The 10,798-nt window shown below is 47.3% G+C and overlaps 1 protein-coding gene across 8 annotated transcripts in view; it reads left to right on the plus strand.

Annotated features, from left to right (window-relative positions):
• Positions 1 to 10,798, plus strand: part of BMP2 (bone morphogenetic protein 2) — a 203,896-nt gene that overhangs the window by 171,316 nt on the left and 21,782 nt on the right. For 5 of the 8 annotated variants that reach the window (XM_068675380.1, XM_068675388.1, XM_068675381.1 and 2 more), the window contains 2 exons: positions 9,295 to 9,357; positions 10,516 to 10,597. The gene's annotated coding sequence lies outside the window, so the exon portion shown is untranslated. Of the gene's footprint in view, positions 1 to 8,507; positions 8,553 to 8,642; positions 9,210 to 9,294; positions 9,358 to 10,515; positions 10,598 to 10,798 lie in introns of those variants that run through there. The other 3 variants (XM_068675382.1, XM_068675384.1, XM_068675387.1) reach the window with 3 other exon arrangements.

Genomic DNA, 10,798 nt, shown 5'->3' on the forward strand with positions numbered 1-10,798 from the left:
CTGCAGGGACTTGTGTGCCAGCAAGCCATAATAAATCACAAGTATCACACGACGTCTCTGACAGACCCTTCCTTCCTTCCTCAGGCTTGTACTCAAGGTATGGGGTAAGAAAAACAAAAAGGGAAAGAAATAGCTTACTACATGGCCGGAGCGCATTAGTTTGGCAGTCGTTGCTTGAAAAAGGCCTGGTAGCACATGAAAAATGAATCAGTATGTGAAGGACTGGAACATTAGTGTGAGATCTAGCAGGCTGATGAAGGGCTGAAAACACTGCCTGAATAAGTCATTCATGGCTTATCATCCCAGGAATCATTTCCTTGGAGATAACTGCTTTTGAGAAAGTATGAAACTGAACGTGGCACGGACTGAAAATTGAAGATAGGTCCGGGTCACGTTCTGCCCGGCGGTGAGGCTGGCTGGAAATGAGCCCTTTTGGGGAGCTCTTTGTGCAGGGACGTGTGCTGGGGTCGGCAGTGCCTGACGGGATGTCCAAGGGATGCAGCAGCAGACCATTCCTGCCACGTCCCACCGCTGCAGTCCTCCCGTGCTAGCAAAATGCCTGGCACAGATTGTGGCTAGCTGGACCTCCTGTGCGCCCCGCGCCCGAGCTTGGGCCCTGTGCAAAAAGCCAGCATGTGGTCTGCAGAAAAAGACTGGGCCGCGAGGCATAAGTTAATCTTAATTGCTGTGTTTCCTCACTTTTTGGCTTGGCTTTGTCACTGCCATAATGTTCTTTTAATGCTGTTATTGTTTCTTCCATACATTAAGTGTTTTACAAATGATGGATGGTCAGGGCTCTCTGATGTTGGCTTGCAACAGCTCAGTTACGCGTCCTGCTAAAATAGTAGCCAAAGGAGAAGATTAAGAGCCTGTGTGTACAGCTAAGATGGATTTGGGGCTTCTGATCCTCGGGCTGGGTGTTGTCTGTCCTCACAGGTATTTCCAGCTGCGATTACGCTGCCGTACCCCTGCTGTCAGTTCGCCTGCGTTACTCCGCTGTTCCCAGAGGAGAATCTGTCCCCACCGGTGGTGGCGGGGGCTCCCAAGATCACAGAGTCCCAATTGTCCTCCCCGTGCGATTCGTTTGCCACATGTTTAAAAATGAATGTAGCTATGTTAATAAGAGGAAAAGTTCAGGCAGAGGAATAATTTATAATTCCCAATAATATTGCTTCTAGCTACTGCTCTATAGTGCCAGTTCCTGCCCAGTGTGGTTTCAGCAGCTAACAGCTATAAAAGTTTGTTGACCTGAGAGGCTTAATATCAACCATAGGTACAGTCAAAGTCAATATGGAGGCTGAAAATCCAGTGCTAATAGAAAAATAGAAGTCAATATTTAGGATATGAGTCAGGAACTTAAAATAGGAAAGCGAAACAGATGAGGGCTGTAGCTGCAAGAGTGCTGGAGGTGAAATGTTTAGATCCAAGGCCCACTGCTGATTACTATCTTCCCCTCTAACAAGGTTTCTCATTCTGCTTCAGAAATTCATTTCCAGTGGCCAGGCCACCTCCCTGACCTATATTCCTCAGACTGCCATTACGTCAGAGCCTGCCTATTTGGGGTTATAAGTGAAATCCTCTGTCTTCTAGGTGAAATCCACAGGTAATTATACATGGGGCAAATATGGGCTGGGGCACGGAGAGGCCAGCAGAAGAGTTTGGCTTAGGTCTGTTTATACTGGAAAATCCCCTTCTAAGGCCGTACTGTTAATTCTTCGAGGGAAGGGGAGGGGGCACGGGGAAACTCCCCCCCTTCTAGGCGGTAGCTGACGAGAACAGTGATTGCTCAGTGAGGCTTTTCCAGCTAAGCATCAGGTGGAAAAGTAACCAGCCTTAAGTGGGGGTTTTCGTGCCGGAGAGGGGCACGAGGAACTGAGAGCTCTTACCCACAAATGAAATATGATGTGGCCTTATTTATACTATGAGGTATGGGGAGCAATGCCCGAGCATGCTGCTCATGAATTTATATGCCCTTCGGCGGGGTGGTATTTTAATTTATACAAGTTCCCTCAGTTTGGTTGCAGTGGACGAGATCTCCAACAGATGCAAATCCGTCCAACCCCATTAAAGTGCAGTCCGTTTACACCAGCTGAGGATCAAGTCCACGTCTTCTGGAATTTCAAGGAATTGCTGTCCTCCAGATTCTCCCATGGCAGTGGTTCTCTCCACCAGCTTGGTGGCTAAGAAGGTTTCTCGGTGTCACACTGACATTGTTTGGCTTCTGTCAGAGGACCCCGTCACATCCTCCTCCAACACATGCGATGACATTCCTTTGTTTTGGCTTTGATGTCATAACATTGTTTTCACAGACTTGCCCTGATCTTGTTGTGACAAGGTCAAGTCCCATTCAGCTCAAGAGGGAAGTATTAATAGCAGGGTGAAAAACCCTGGTATTAATTAAGCTCTGAGCTGTAACTTCAGGCGTGTGCTGCTGTCCTTACTTCTTGCGTGTAAAATGCTTCAGCCAACCCAATTGGTCCACAGTGTGATTCTGGCTTTGATTTTTAAAGATATTTGTACTCTAATGATTGATTGTTGGGCAGGAAAAAAAGCAGATGCAAAATCTGAGCTGTGCTCACAAAGAAGACCAGAAGTAGCAGGGAAAGAAGTCCGACAAACAATGGTGCAGTGTAACAGAGTTGAATGGGAAAATCTATTGCTAAAGGTAGTTTTTTGGTGAAATGTAAGACTTCAACTGAAGTATGTCTCTGTGTAAATTTCAACTTCTAATTTTAAAATCCAAATGTCCCAAACCTAAAATACTTCAGCTGCAACACAGTTTGATGGTAATATGCTTCCTGTTTCATGCAACCCCGTCGGAGTATGGTGAACCTCACCGGGTTTTAATTTAATGTAATTGCAGACTTTCACAGTTTGCTACCATTATTGTAATATCAAATGTTTGTTATTTTTTCTGACTAAGTCTTGGGCAATGCAGATAGTAAGCACATCCTAGAGTACATACATTGGGATGTCCAATGCCTGGTAGCTATTCCACTCAGTATTTTAGGCACAGAAACGGAGACACAGGGCGAGTAATGATTTGCCCATGTCTTAAATGAAACCTGTTGCAGACTGAGTATGTAACGGGATTGCAGTCCGATGGGACGTTCCCCTGGACCAGAAAACCTCCAGCCATCTCATACTCCCCTTTGCTGCAACCTCACGTTTTGCTCAGGAGAAACGAACCCACACAGTCACCATTTGTGCCACCCTGGGGGCTGACATTAAAAGGGGAGCCGCACCTTTCAGCCAGGCTTTTTCAGCTGGAGACTTCCCAGAGATAAGGTACCTGTAGACATTGTCTATATATAAGGGTGTACGTAACGGGCTCTCTTCATGCTGGCAGAAATCCAGTTTCAGGTTCGCAAGAAACCAGAGGAAACGACATTTTCTTTCCCTTTTTAACATCAGGTAAAGCAGCAGCTCTTGGGTCTGGCAGCTGCTCAGTTTCCCTTCTGTAGCAATTCTGCTTTGATGCCTTTCTGACTCCAAGGGCAAAATTAACCTGTTCCTGGCCCCCCGCTACCCTTGGGCTCCTTGCTCCATCCCTGCCCAGCAACTTAACGGCCTCCCGCCGGTGTTGCCCTGGTATTTGGGGCCATGCTGTGGGCTGGGCGATGGGATCCCAGCACAGTGGGGCTGCAGGGAGCTCCTGCTCTGTCCTGCCCTACCTGCGCCGGGGCACAAGGCAGGGGATGCCTGCTTCAGGGCCACATCGGCTGCTGCTCCCGAGTACGCCAGCACTGCAGGCAGGGCTCTTTCTACATTTTTGCTCTGCCTTTGGTAGGGCAAAAGCAAATCAAACGCAGGATATTGTGTAGGAAACTTCTCGAGGCTCTGTGAGCCCCCGTGTCTGATGGCACTTTCTTTCCATAGCGAGGCTCCCAGCTGGGAGCAGTTCTCATCATCATACCTCTGGGGGAGTCCTGTGATTTGGGAAAATATAAACCACGACTCCGTTTTAAACAAAACTGCTAACAAGGTACTAAACAAGACCATTGTATAAAGGTATGTGTCAGATGCTTTGAAGATTTTAAATATAGTAGGTATTGTAACATGTTCTTATTGCAACAAAAGTTTTCCTATCATCTGGACAGATTCAGCAGTGTGAATTTCGGAGGGACAGAATGTCCTAAATGGGCCTAAAATTGTTTTACTCTGCATAAACATGTCATGATTTTTAAAGAACTTAGGATCTTTCATGGACAGAAACTTGGAATTTCTCCCCTCAACCAGTACAAAGCTTTCCATTGTGAGCTCTGGCGAGTCAGGAAATATTGGATCTTAAACTTATCATTCTTCAAGGCTCAGTGTTGTGTGTTGTGTTGCTCAGAAGATTGCAGTTTTGCAGAGGTGTTGCCCACTAATGAAGAGAGCTCAAATCACTGCCACCTGGGCTCTTGTCTGAAGACACGTCTCCGTGGAGGTCCAAAGGAGGAATATTAAAATCCGTTTCCTTATTCTATTTGCCATAGAGAGGATGAAAAATATCTTGACAAGTAGATACGAAGAGCTTTGCAAGGCTGGTCTAAAAATGAGTTGGAAGACAAAGCAACAACTCCTTTATTGAATATGTGACGTCTCAGAGTAGAAGACAAAACTCTTCACTGCCACCCCTACACAAAGATACGTACGCCTGGACATGTTAAAACAAAGCATGTTTCCAAGATCTTCCTACAAAACCACCTGTGAGAAAGGGAAGAGAAAGAATTAGAAAATAAAATACCGCTCTTGAAGTGCCTGTTTGACAGAGACACGCAGACATTTCAAGGAGCGAGGAAGAGCCCCCACAGCACTGTGTGCTCCTGGGTAAAGCTGGGAAACAGCTGCGGGCTCACCTGCTGCAGGTACCTTTGCCCCTTTTGCCCAAGCTGTATTTCACTAGGATATCTCAAGGAGGACGGGCTGTTAAATGATTCAAGCTGGATAAGATTGACTTCAATGGAAAATTTGTATGCCTCTATGTCTCTCTAGCTGAAGAACCATTAGCAAAAATAGATTAGCACCCGATTGTTGCAAACTGGACTGTGAACCCAAGCGGAAAAACTACAGGTGGATTTGAAACTGCATTTTAATTTGCCACGCTTATAAATAATTTATCGTACATCTCACAATATATTGAAATGAAAACCTGAAGTATGACATACAGTAAATAATTCAGAATGGCTCTTTCATCGAGTGTGAGCTAGGATATTGATACTTCATTTTAGTTAGACAGACATCACCGTCAGCTCCTGCAGGGACCTTGCAGCTGACTGATTTCGCTTGCGTTGGTCCTGGTGAAATCCTCCGTGGGGCTCAGCCACCCGAAGGCTCTGGGGAGCAAGCCGTGGTCCAGCCTGGAGTGAAACACACACAGCACCGAGTTTCTGGCGGGCAGGAGCTGGTGTGATGCCGCTCCTGAATGCATCCCCGCAGTGTTGGGGAGCATCTGAAGGAGATAGGGCCATGCCTGGAAGCGTCCAGAGCGGTGCTTCGGGTGGCTGCGCTTCCCTGCCTTGATACTACAGAGGGGAACTTCTCTGCATTCATGGGGTAACTGCTCTGGGGGGAAGGAAATCTAGTAGAACAAGAACAAGGAGGCCATAGTTTCTTAATGAAACCTAATATTGACATGTCCCGTATGTTAAAACTTCCATTCTTGAACCACTTTTAAGGAAATATATTTACAAGCTTAGAACAAAACCTGAAGGTATCAAGTGAGAATCACAGGAGGCTGTCTCTAAAGAAAAGAGTCCGAGTTTTCTTCTCAGGTTTGATCAGGAACTGGCCGCAGAAATGCCGAGGTGTAAGAACACTTCTCAGAGGAGCTAGGTCTTCAGCTTCTGTGAGTCGACACAGTTTGAGCTGAGCCACATAGGTCTCCAGGCTGACCAGATTTCTCTCCAGGACTTCCACCAGGAGCACTAAGAAGCTGTGAACCAAAGTTGTGCTAAAGCAAAAAGTGTTCTGTGTTATATTGATGTGCAGTCAGACACGAAAGAAGCTCTGTGCTGCTGTACAAAAATCTAAATCTGTATTTATGATCTGAATGTAATTATTAGCAAATTGGACTCCAGAGATTAAATCATCTATAGAGGCGGTGGAGAACTTTTGTAGACCTTCAGGTGGGCACAGGAAATTGAGCATCTGATGATGACATCTGGGCAATAAAAGGAAGAAATGAACGTATTGAAATCAGAAACAATCCACCTTCCCTCCCTCGCTCATAACTCCTTGACCACTCATGGTCTTCATGGGAAGCACCCTGCAGAAGGCAAATGTTTGTGGTGAGAGACAGGTAATATAGTGGGCGCTGACACCGTGCTCAATGAAACGCCTGTATGAGCTGTGTGTGCGTGGCTGCTGCCCGTGGAGCATGGAAATGTTGTCTTACCCCATCCTCTTTGCTTTTGCATCCACGTGTCCATGGGTGGAAGAAGTTCCTCACTGCGCAGAAGGAGGGTGGTGACTTCAGCCCCCCCAGCGCTGGCTGGAAAATTGTTTCAAGCTGTGCTTCAAGCAATTCTGATCAGTGCTTCTCTGGGTGGGGGGGTGCGGAAGGACTGTTTTATTTGTGACTTATCTACCGGGCACGCCATCCTGCTGGGAGGGCTGCCGGGGATAAGGGGCTTTTTGGCACGGGGATGGGAGTGAATTTCTTTTAGTGGTGTCTGTATTTTCTCTTACTAGTAACTACACATTTTGATCAGTGTAGGAGGGCACCCTGCACCTTCCCTTGCCGTGATCCCTCGCAGCGATCCAGCTCCATATAGTTTCTGTACCACCCAAATCTCCATGCTTAGGGTCTCCTCTGGGGGTGGGTTATAGGGTCTCTGAAACCATTGCCTGCCAGCAGGCAGTACTGTGCAGGGATGCGGTAGTGATGGCTCTGGGTGTTATGATTCATGTGAGATCCGGTAAGAAACCTGTTTTGGAGGAGCCCACGTGTCTGTGGCACTGCTCTTCATGCCATGAAAGCAGAACGCCACCTCTGCTGAGCCCCTGGTGGCAGGCTGACCTTCTCCAGCAGCAGGACTTGTCCCAGGCAGTTCTCGATTGAAGTTAGACAAATATAAAAGCACATGAAAGGTGTGCAGGGGCCTGGGACACAGCTCCTAGTGAGGTTCCTACGTCCTGTGCTCTGCGGTGACTGCTGGCACCGCACCGAAACTGCATGCGTCCTCCACGTGCTGCAGTGCTTGCTCTGAAGGCTGCTGCAGGAGAAGACACTTCTCCCTCGGCTGCAGGAGCACTGCAGTGAGATTAGGAAATCTGTGCTTTACAGGCTTTCCCCCGTTGGCCGCTTATTTTCATGGTGCTGCGGACGCTCCTCGTGCTGGCGCTGCCGCTGCCCCGTCGGTGCAGATCACATGGGCGGCATTCCCAGGGAGCCTGGGTCACTCGGTAAGAAAAATCAGCTTGGGAAAATCACTCCTCTTTTCTCCATGCACCCGTACGCCTCCTCCCCCCCATCCTCCCTGGGCATGTCTCTCTCACTTTTAAAAAAAAAAAAGGAGGGAGGAAAAAAAGCTTTGAAGGCTTAGATCTCAGATGTGAGCTTACTTGAGCTTTTATTGGCTTTTTTTTTTTTTTTATCCAAAAAAGCTCATGTTCACTCAAAATGGCAATTACTTGAATCTAATTGGAACCATTTTCTGTAGCTCCAGACTCATTGCTTGATCTCAATAATAAATGAACTTACAAAATATTTTTGTTACTAAAGGAATTGTAGTTGGGCAGGCCAGATCATCAATCATGATTTCCTTTTGTAGGCTTAATATGAACCTCATTTGATTTTGAACAAAACAACGTTAGCTGAAATGTTAGCTACTGTACCTTCAGCGATGGCAGGGAAGGGAGTGCAGCTCCTACAGATTCTGGAATCCCGGTTTACAAGTTAAAGATTTTAACTGAGATTTAACGAGGTTTGATTATTAGAAGAATTTACATGTAATTTAAATATAATGGAAAGAACTTACATGTAATGTGGAAATTCCCACCCAAACCAGGACTCCACTACGCGAAGCACAGTGCGTGACTTCTCAGGCAGAGCTCTTCAAGCTGTTTGCTGCAGGAGCTCTGCTTTTGGCAGAGGAGATGGAGCGGGGAGCTGGGGCTGGGGCAATCAATGGAGGGACGGTGGCAGCCCGCCCATGCTTGGGGCACCTGAATTGTTGGGGCTACGCTCTTGGCATCAGGTTTGTGGACCAAATACTTCGCAAAACTACACTGGGTACATGCTATTAGGGTGCCCATGCAGAGCTCCATGGGTTTCAGCAAGCCCGTGCACAGCTCGCAGCACTGTAGCTATCTGAAATGTCCTTCAGCCCCTCTGTGGGAACAGCCATGTGGGGCAGGCATCCTCAGGACCTGCTGTATGAAATCACCACCAGCTGGCCAGTGGCTGATAGGGTGAATCCCTGTTCTGCATCCTCCAGGTGATGCCTGAGCAGGGGGAATGAGGCACAGCCTTGGGCTACATCTGTGCTTTATTTATAAATAAAGCATCACCTGGGAATGCTTCTAGGCCCGGGGAATTGCCTGGTAGTGCTGTCAGGACAGCTCTGGTATGCTTTTGAGCCAGGCCAAGAAGCTCTGTCCCAAAGGGTCTCCAGGCATGGTTGGTTCTGGCAGTCTCGGGCCCATCCCCACGCAGCAGTTTGAAGGCAGCCAGCAGCGAAGCAAGCTTTTCCATGCCAGTTGGCTTCCGTGCCCAGGAATGTTCCCAGGCACACTTAATTTACTAGTAGAGACGTAGCCTTAGAGGAAGAGATATAAACAGGGCTGTGGGTCTAGCTTGCTCCCGTGGAAGCTTGCCCTGGGCTTTGAAAGAAGAGGATTTTCCTTCCCTGGCAGTGCAGCAGGGCCAGGAGGAGCGTGGAGTGATTCCTTGTTGGAAGGGAAGGAAGAGAAGGGACGCGAAGGCAGTACTTTTTTTGGCAAGTCTTTGAGCTGTCATGCAGACAGCGATATGATGCCACTTGGATGCTGCCAGACTGGGGTTTCTACTTAATGCCCTTAGTGCAGGTGTGAGCAGTGCCTTACACACAAAAGCTGCGGCTCCACTAACCTGGGGCTGGACAATAGATGCTCCGACCCCCAAATCCACCTTTCTGGCCCAAAATACTCGTCTCACATTGTCTTTGCAAGCCAAGTGTGGTGTCTGAAGCCCTCTGTGCTGCAGGTGCTGACTTCCAAATGCCCTTGCCACTGGCCCATTACGGGTGAGATTAGAGTCAATGCCCAACCGTCTGCTTGGGGTTTTGTTTCCTGCCTGGGATATGACATTGGGGTGTTTTCTACTCCTAGGGTGTGAAATGTTACAACAAGAGAAAAGCTGTGCAGAAAAGAGCAAACCCATCGTTTAGCTGGGTAAGTGTGCCTTTCCTGGTTTTATTCCATCATTTATATCAAGGTAGCAGTATTAAAAATGCCTTTGTCAGTAGCGGGGCAAATGTAGGCATTGCCAGCAGCAATTACACTACTCTTGAGGGACGCTGAAGAAAACCTTCTCTGAACACATGGGGGATATTCCTTCTGCTGCTCTGCTTGGAGATGTTGGTTATAAATGATCCCTTTGGGGCAGCTCAGGCATCTCCTCTCATGGTGCTTTCAGAAAGCCACAGAACAAATCAAAAGCCAAAGAGATGGAGTTAGACCTTAAAGCTGTCTGCTGCAGCAGCTGATACCTGGCATGTTGGGGCTGCCGATATAGCAGCAGCACCTCTTTGGGGCCCTTAGGATGCAGAACTTACCTGCAGAACGCGTAACTCAGACACCTTCCTGCACCTGCATTGTTGCAGCTTCACAGAGGCCGACCACAACGTGGCCGAGGTGCACAGCAAGGGAAATCAATGCAGAGCACAGCAGCAGAGGGCCCGTGTGCTACTTTGGGCAGTAGCCTACAGGGCTTGTTAAATGCAGGAGACACATTTCAGGTAGAAGCCTGATCGTGATCCAGTGTAGAGGAATTTTTATTTCTAATGAAATTAGAATTCATTATTTCTAATGAAAGAAAACATAAAATATGCATCCGGCTGCCTGGACACACATGGCAATGTACTGCAAATGGCATTCACTCATGGTTAGCTGTGAAATCACTTTGGCTAAATATAAAACCTCTATTTTATTTAATCTCTGTATATTTTCATTTGGAGAGTTTTGAGAAAGTTGCTTTTTAGCAATGTTGGCCTCAGTAGATCCAGCTTGCTGTGTCAGAACCTGTCCAATACTGTAAATGAATGGAGGGAAGGAAAAAATATTATTTACATATTATTACAGGGATGCATTTTTTTTAATCTGTCAAAGTTCCTTAATATTAACATCCGACATTTCAGAAGTTGCTTAGGGAAAAAATAGATACAAAACACTCTACTGTTTATTAAATTTATCTTGCAAGGAAACTATTTTCCCAGCAGCTGCAGAAATGAATGTCACATTCAGTTGCGCAACTTGGAATTTCAGCTTTCCATTGGTATGGAGAGAGTGGCCCTAAGTTTTGAAGGATTTATTCATAACATTCATTTCTAGGTCCTCGGGGTTCTTCCCAGGCTGCGTGAGCATCTGAACCAGTGCTTACTGAATGCATTCAGTCTGGTTGAAGTGGATTGAGGTAGCAATTTGGGGCTCACAGCGATTGTGCTTCTTCCCTGACTCGCGTGCTGGCTGCCTTTTGTGGGGGACAAAGAGGGGCAGGAGAAATTTGGGGATGGTTCCTTTCCCTTTTTCACACCCAGTGGCTGGCGGGGCTGCACGCAGGGGCGTGGGGTGTGCACAGAGAGCAGGTGAGAAGGGTAGAGGTGCGAAATAAGTG

Source organism: Anas acuta, chromosome 3 (genome assembly GCF_963932015.1).
Source record: "Anas acuta chromosome 3, bAnaAcu1.1, whole genome shotgun sequence".
Lineage (NCBI taxonomy): Eukaryota > Metazoa > Chordata > Aves > Anseriformes > Anatidae > Anas > Anas acuta.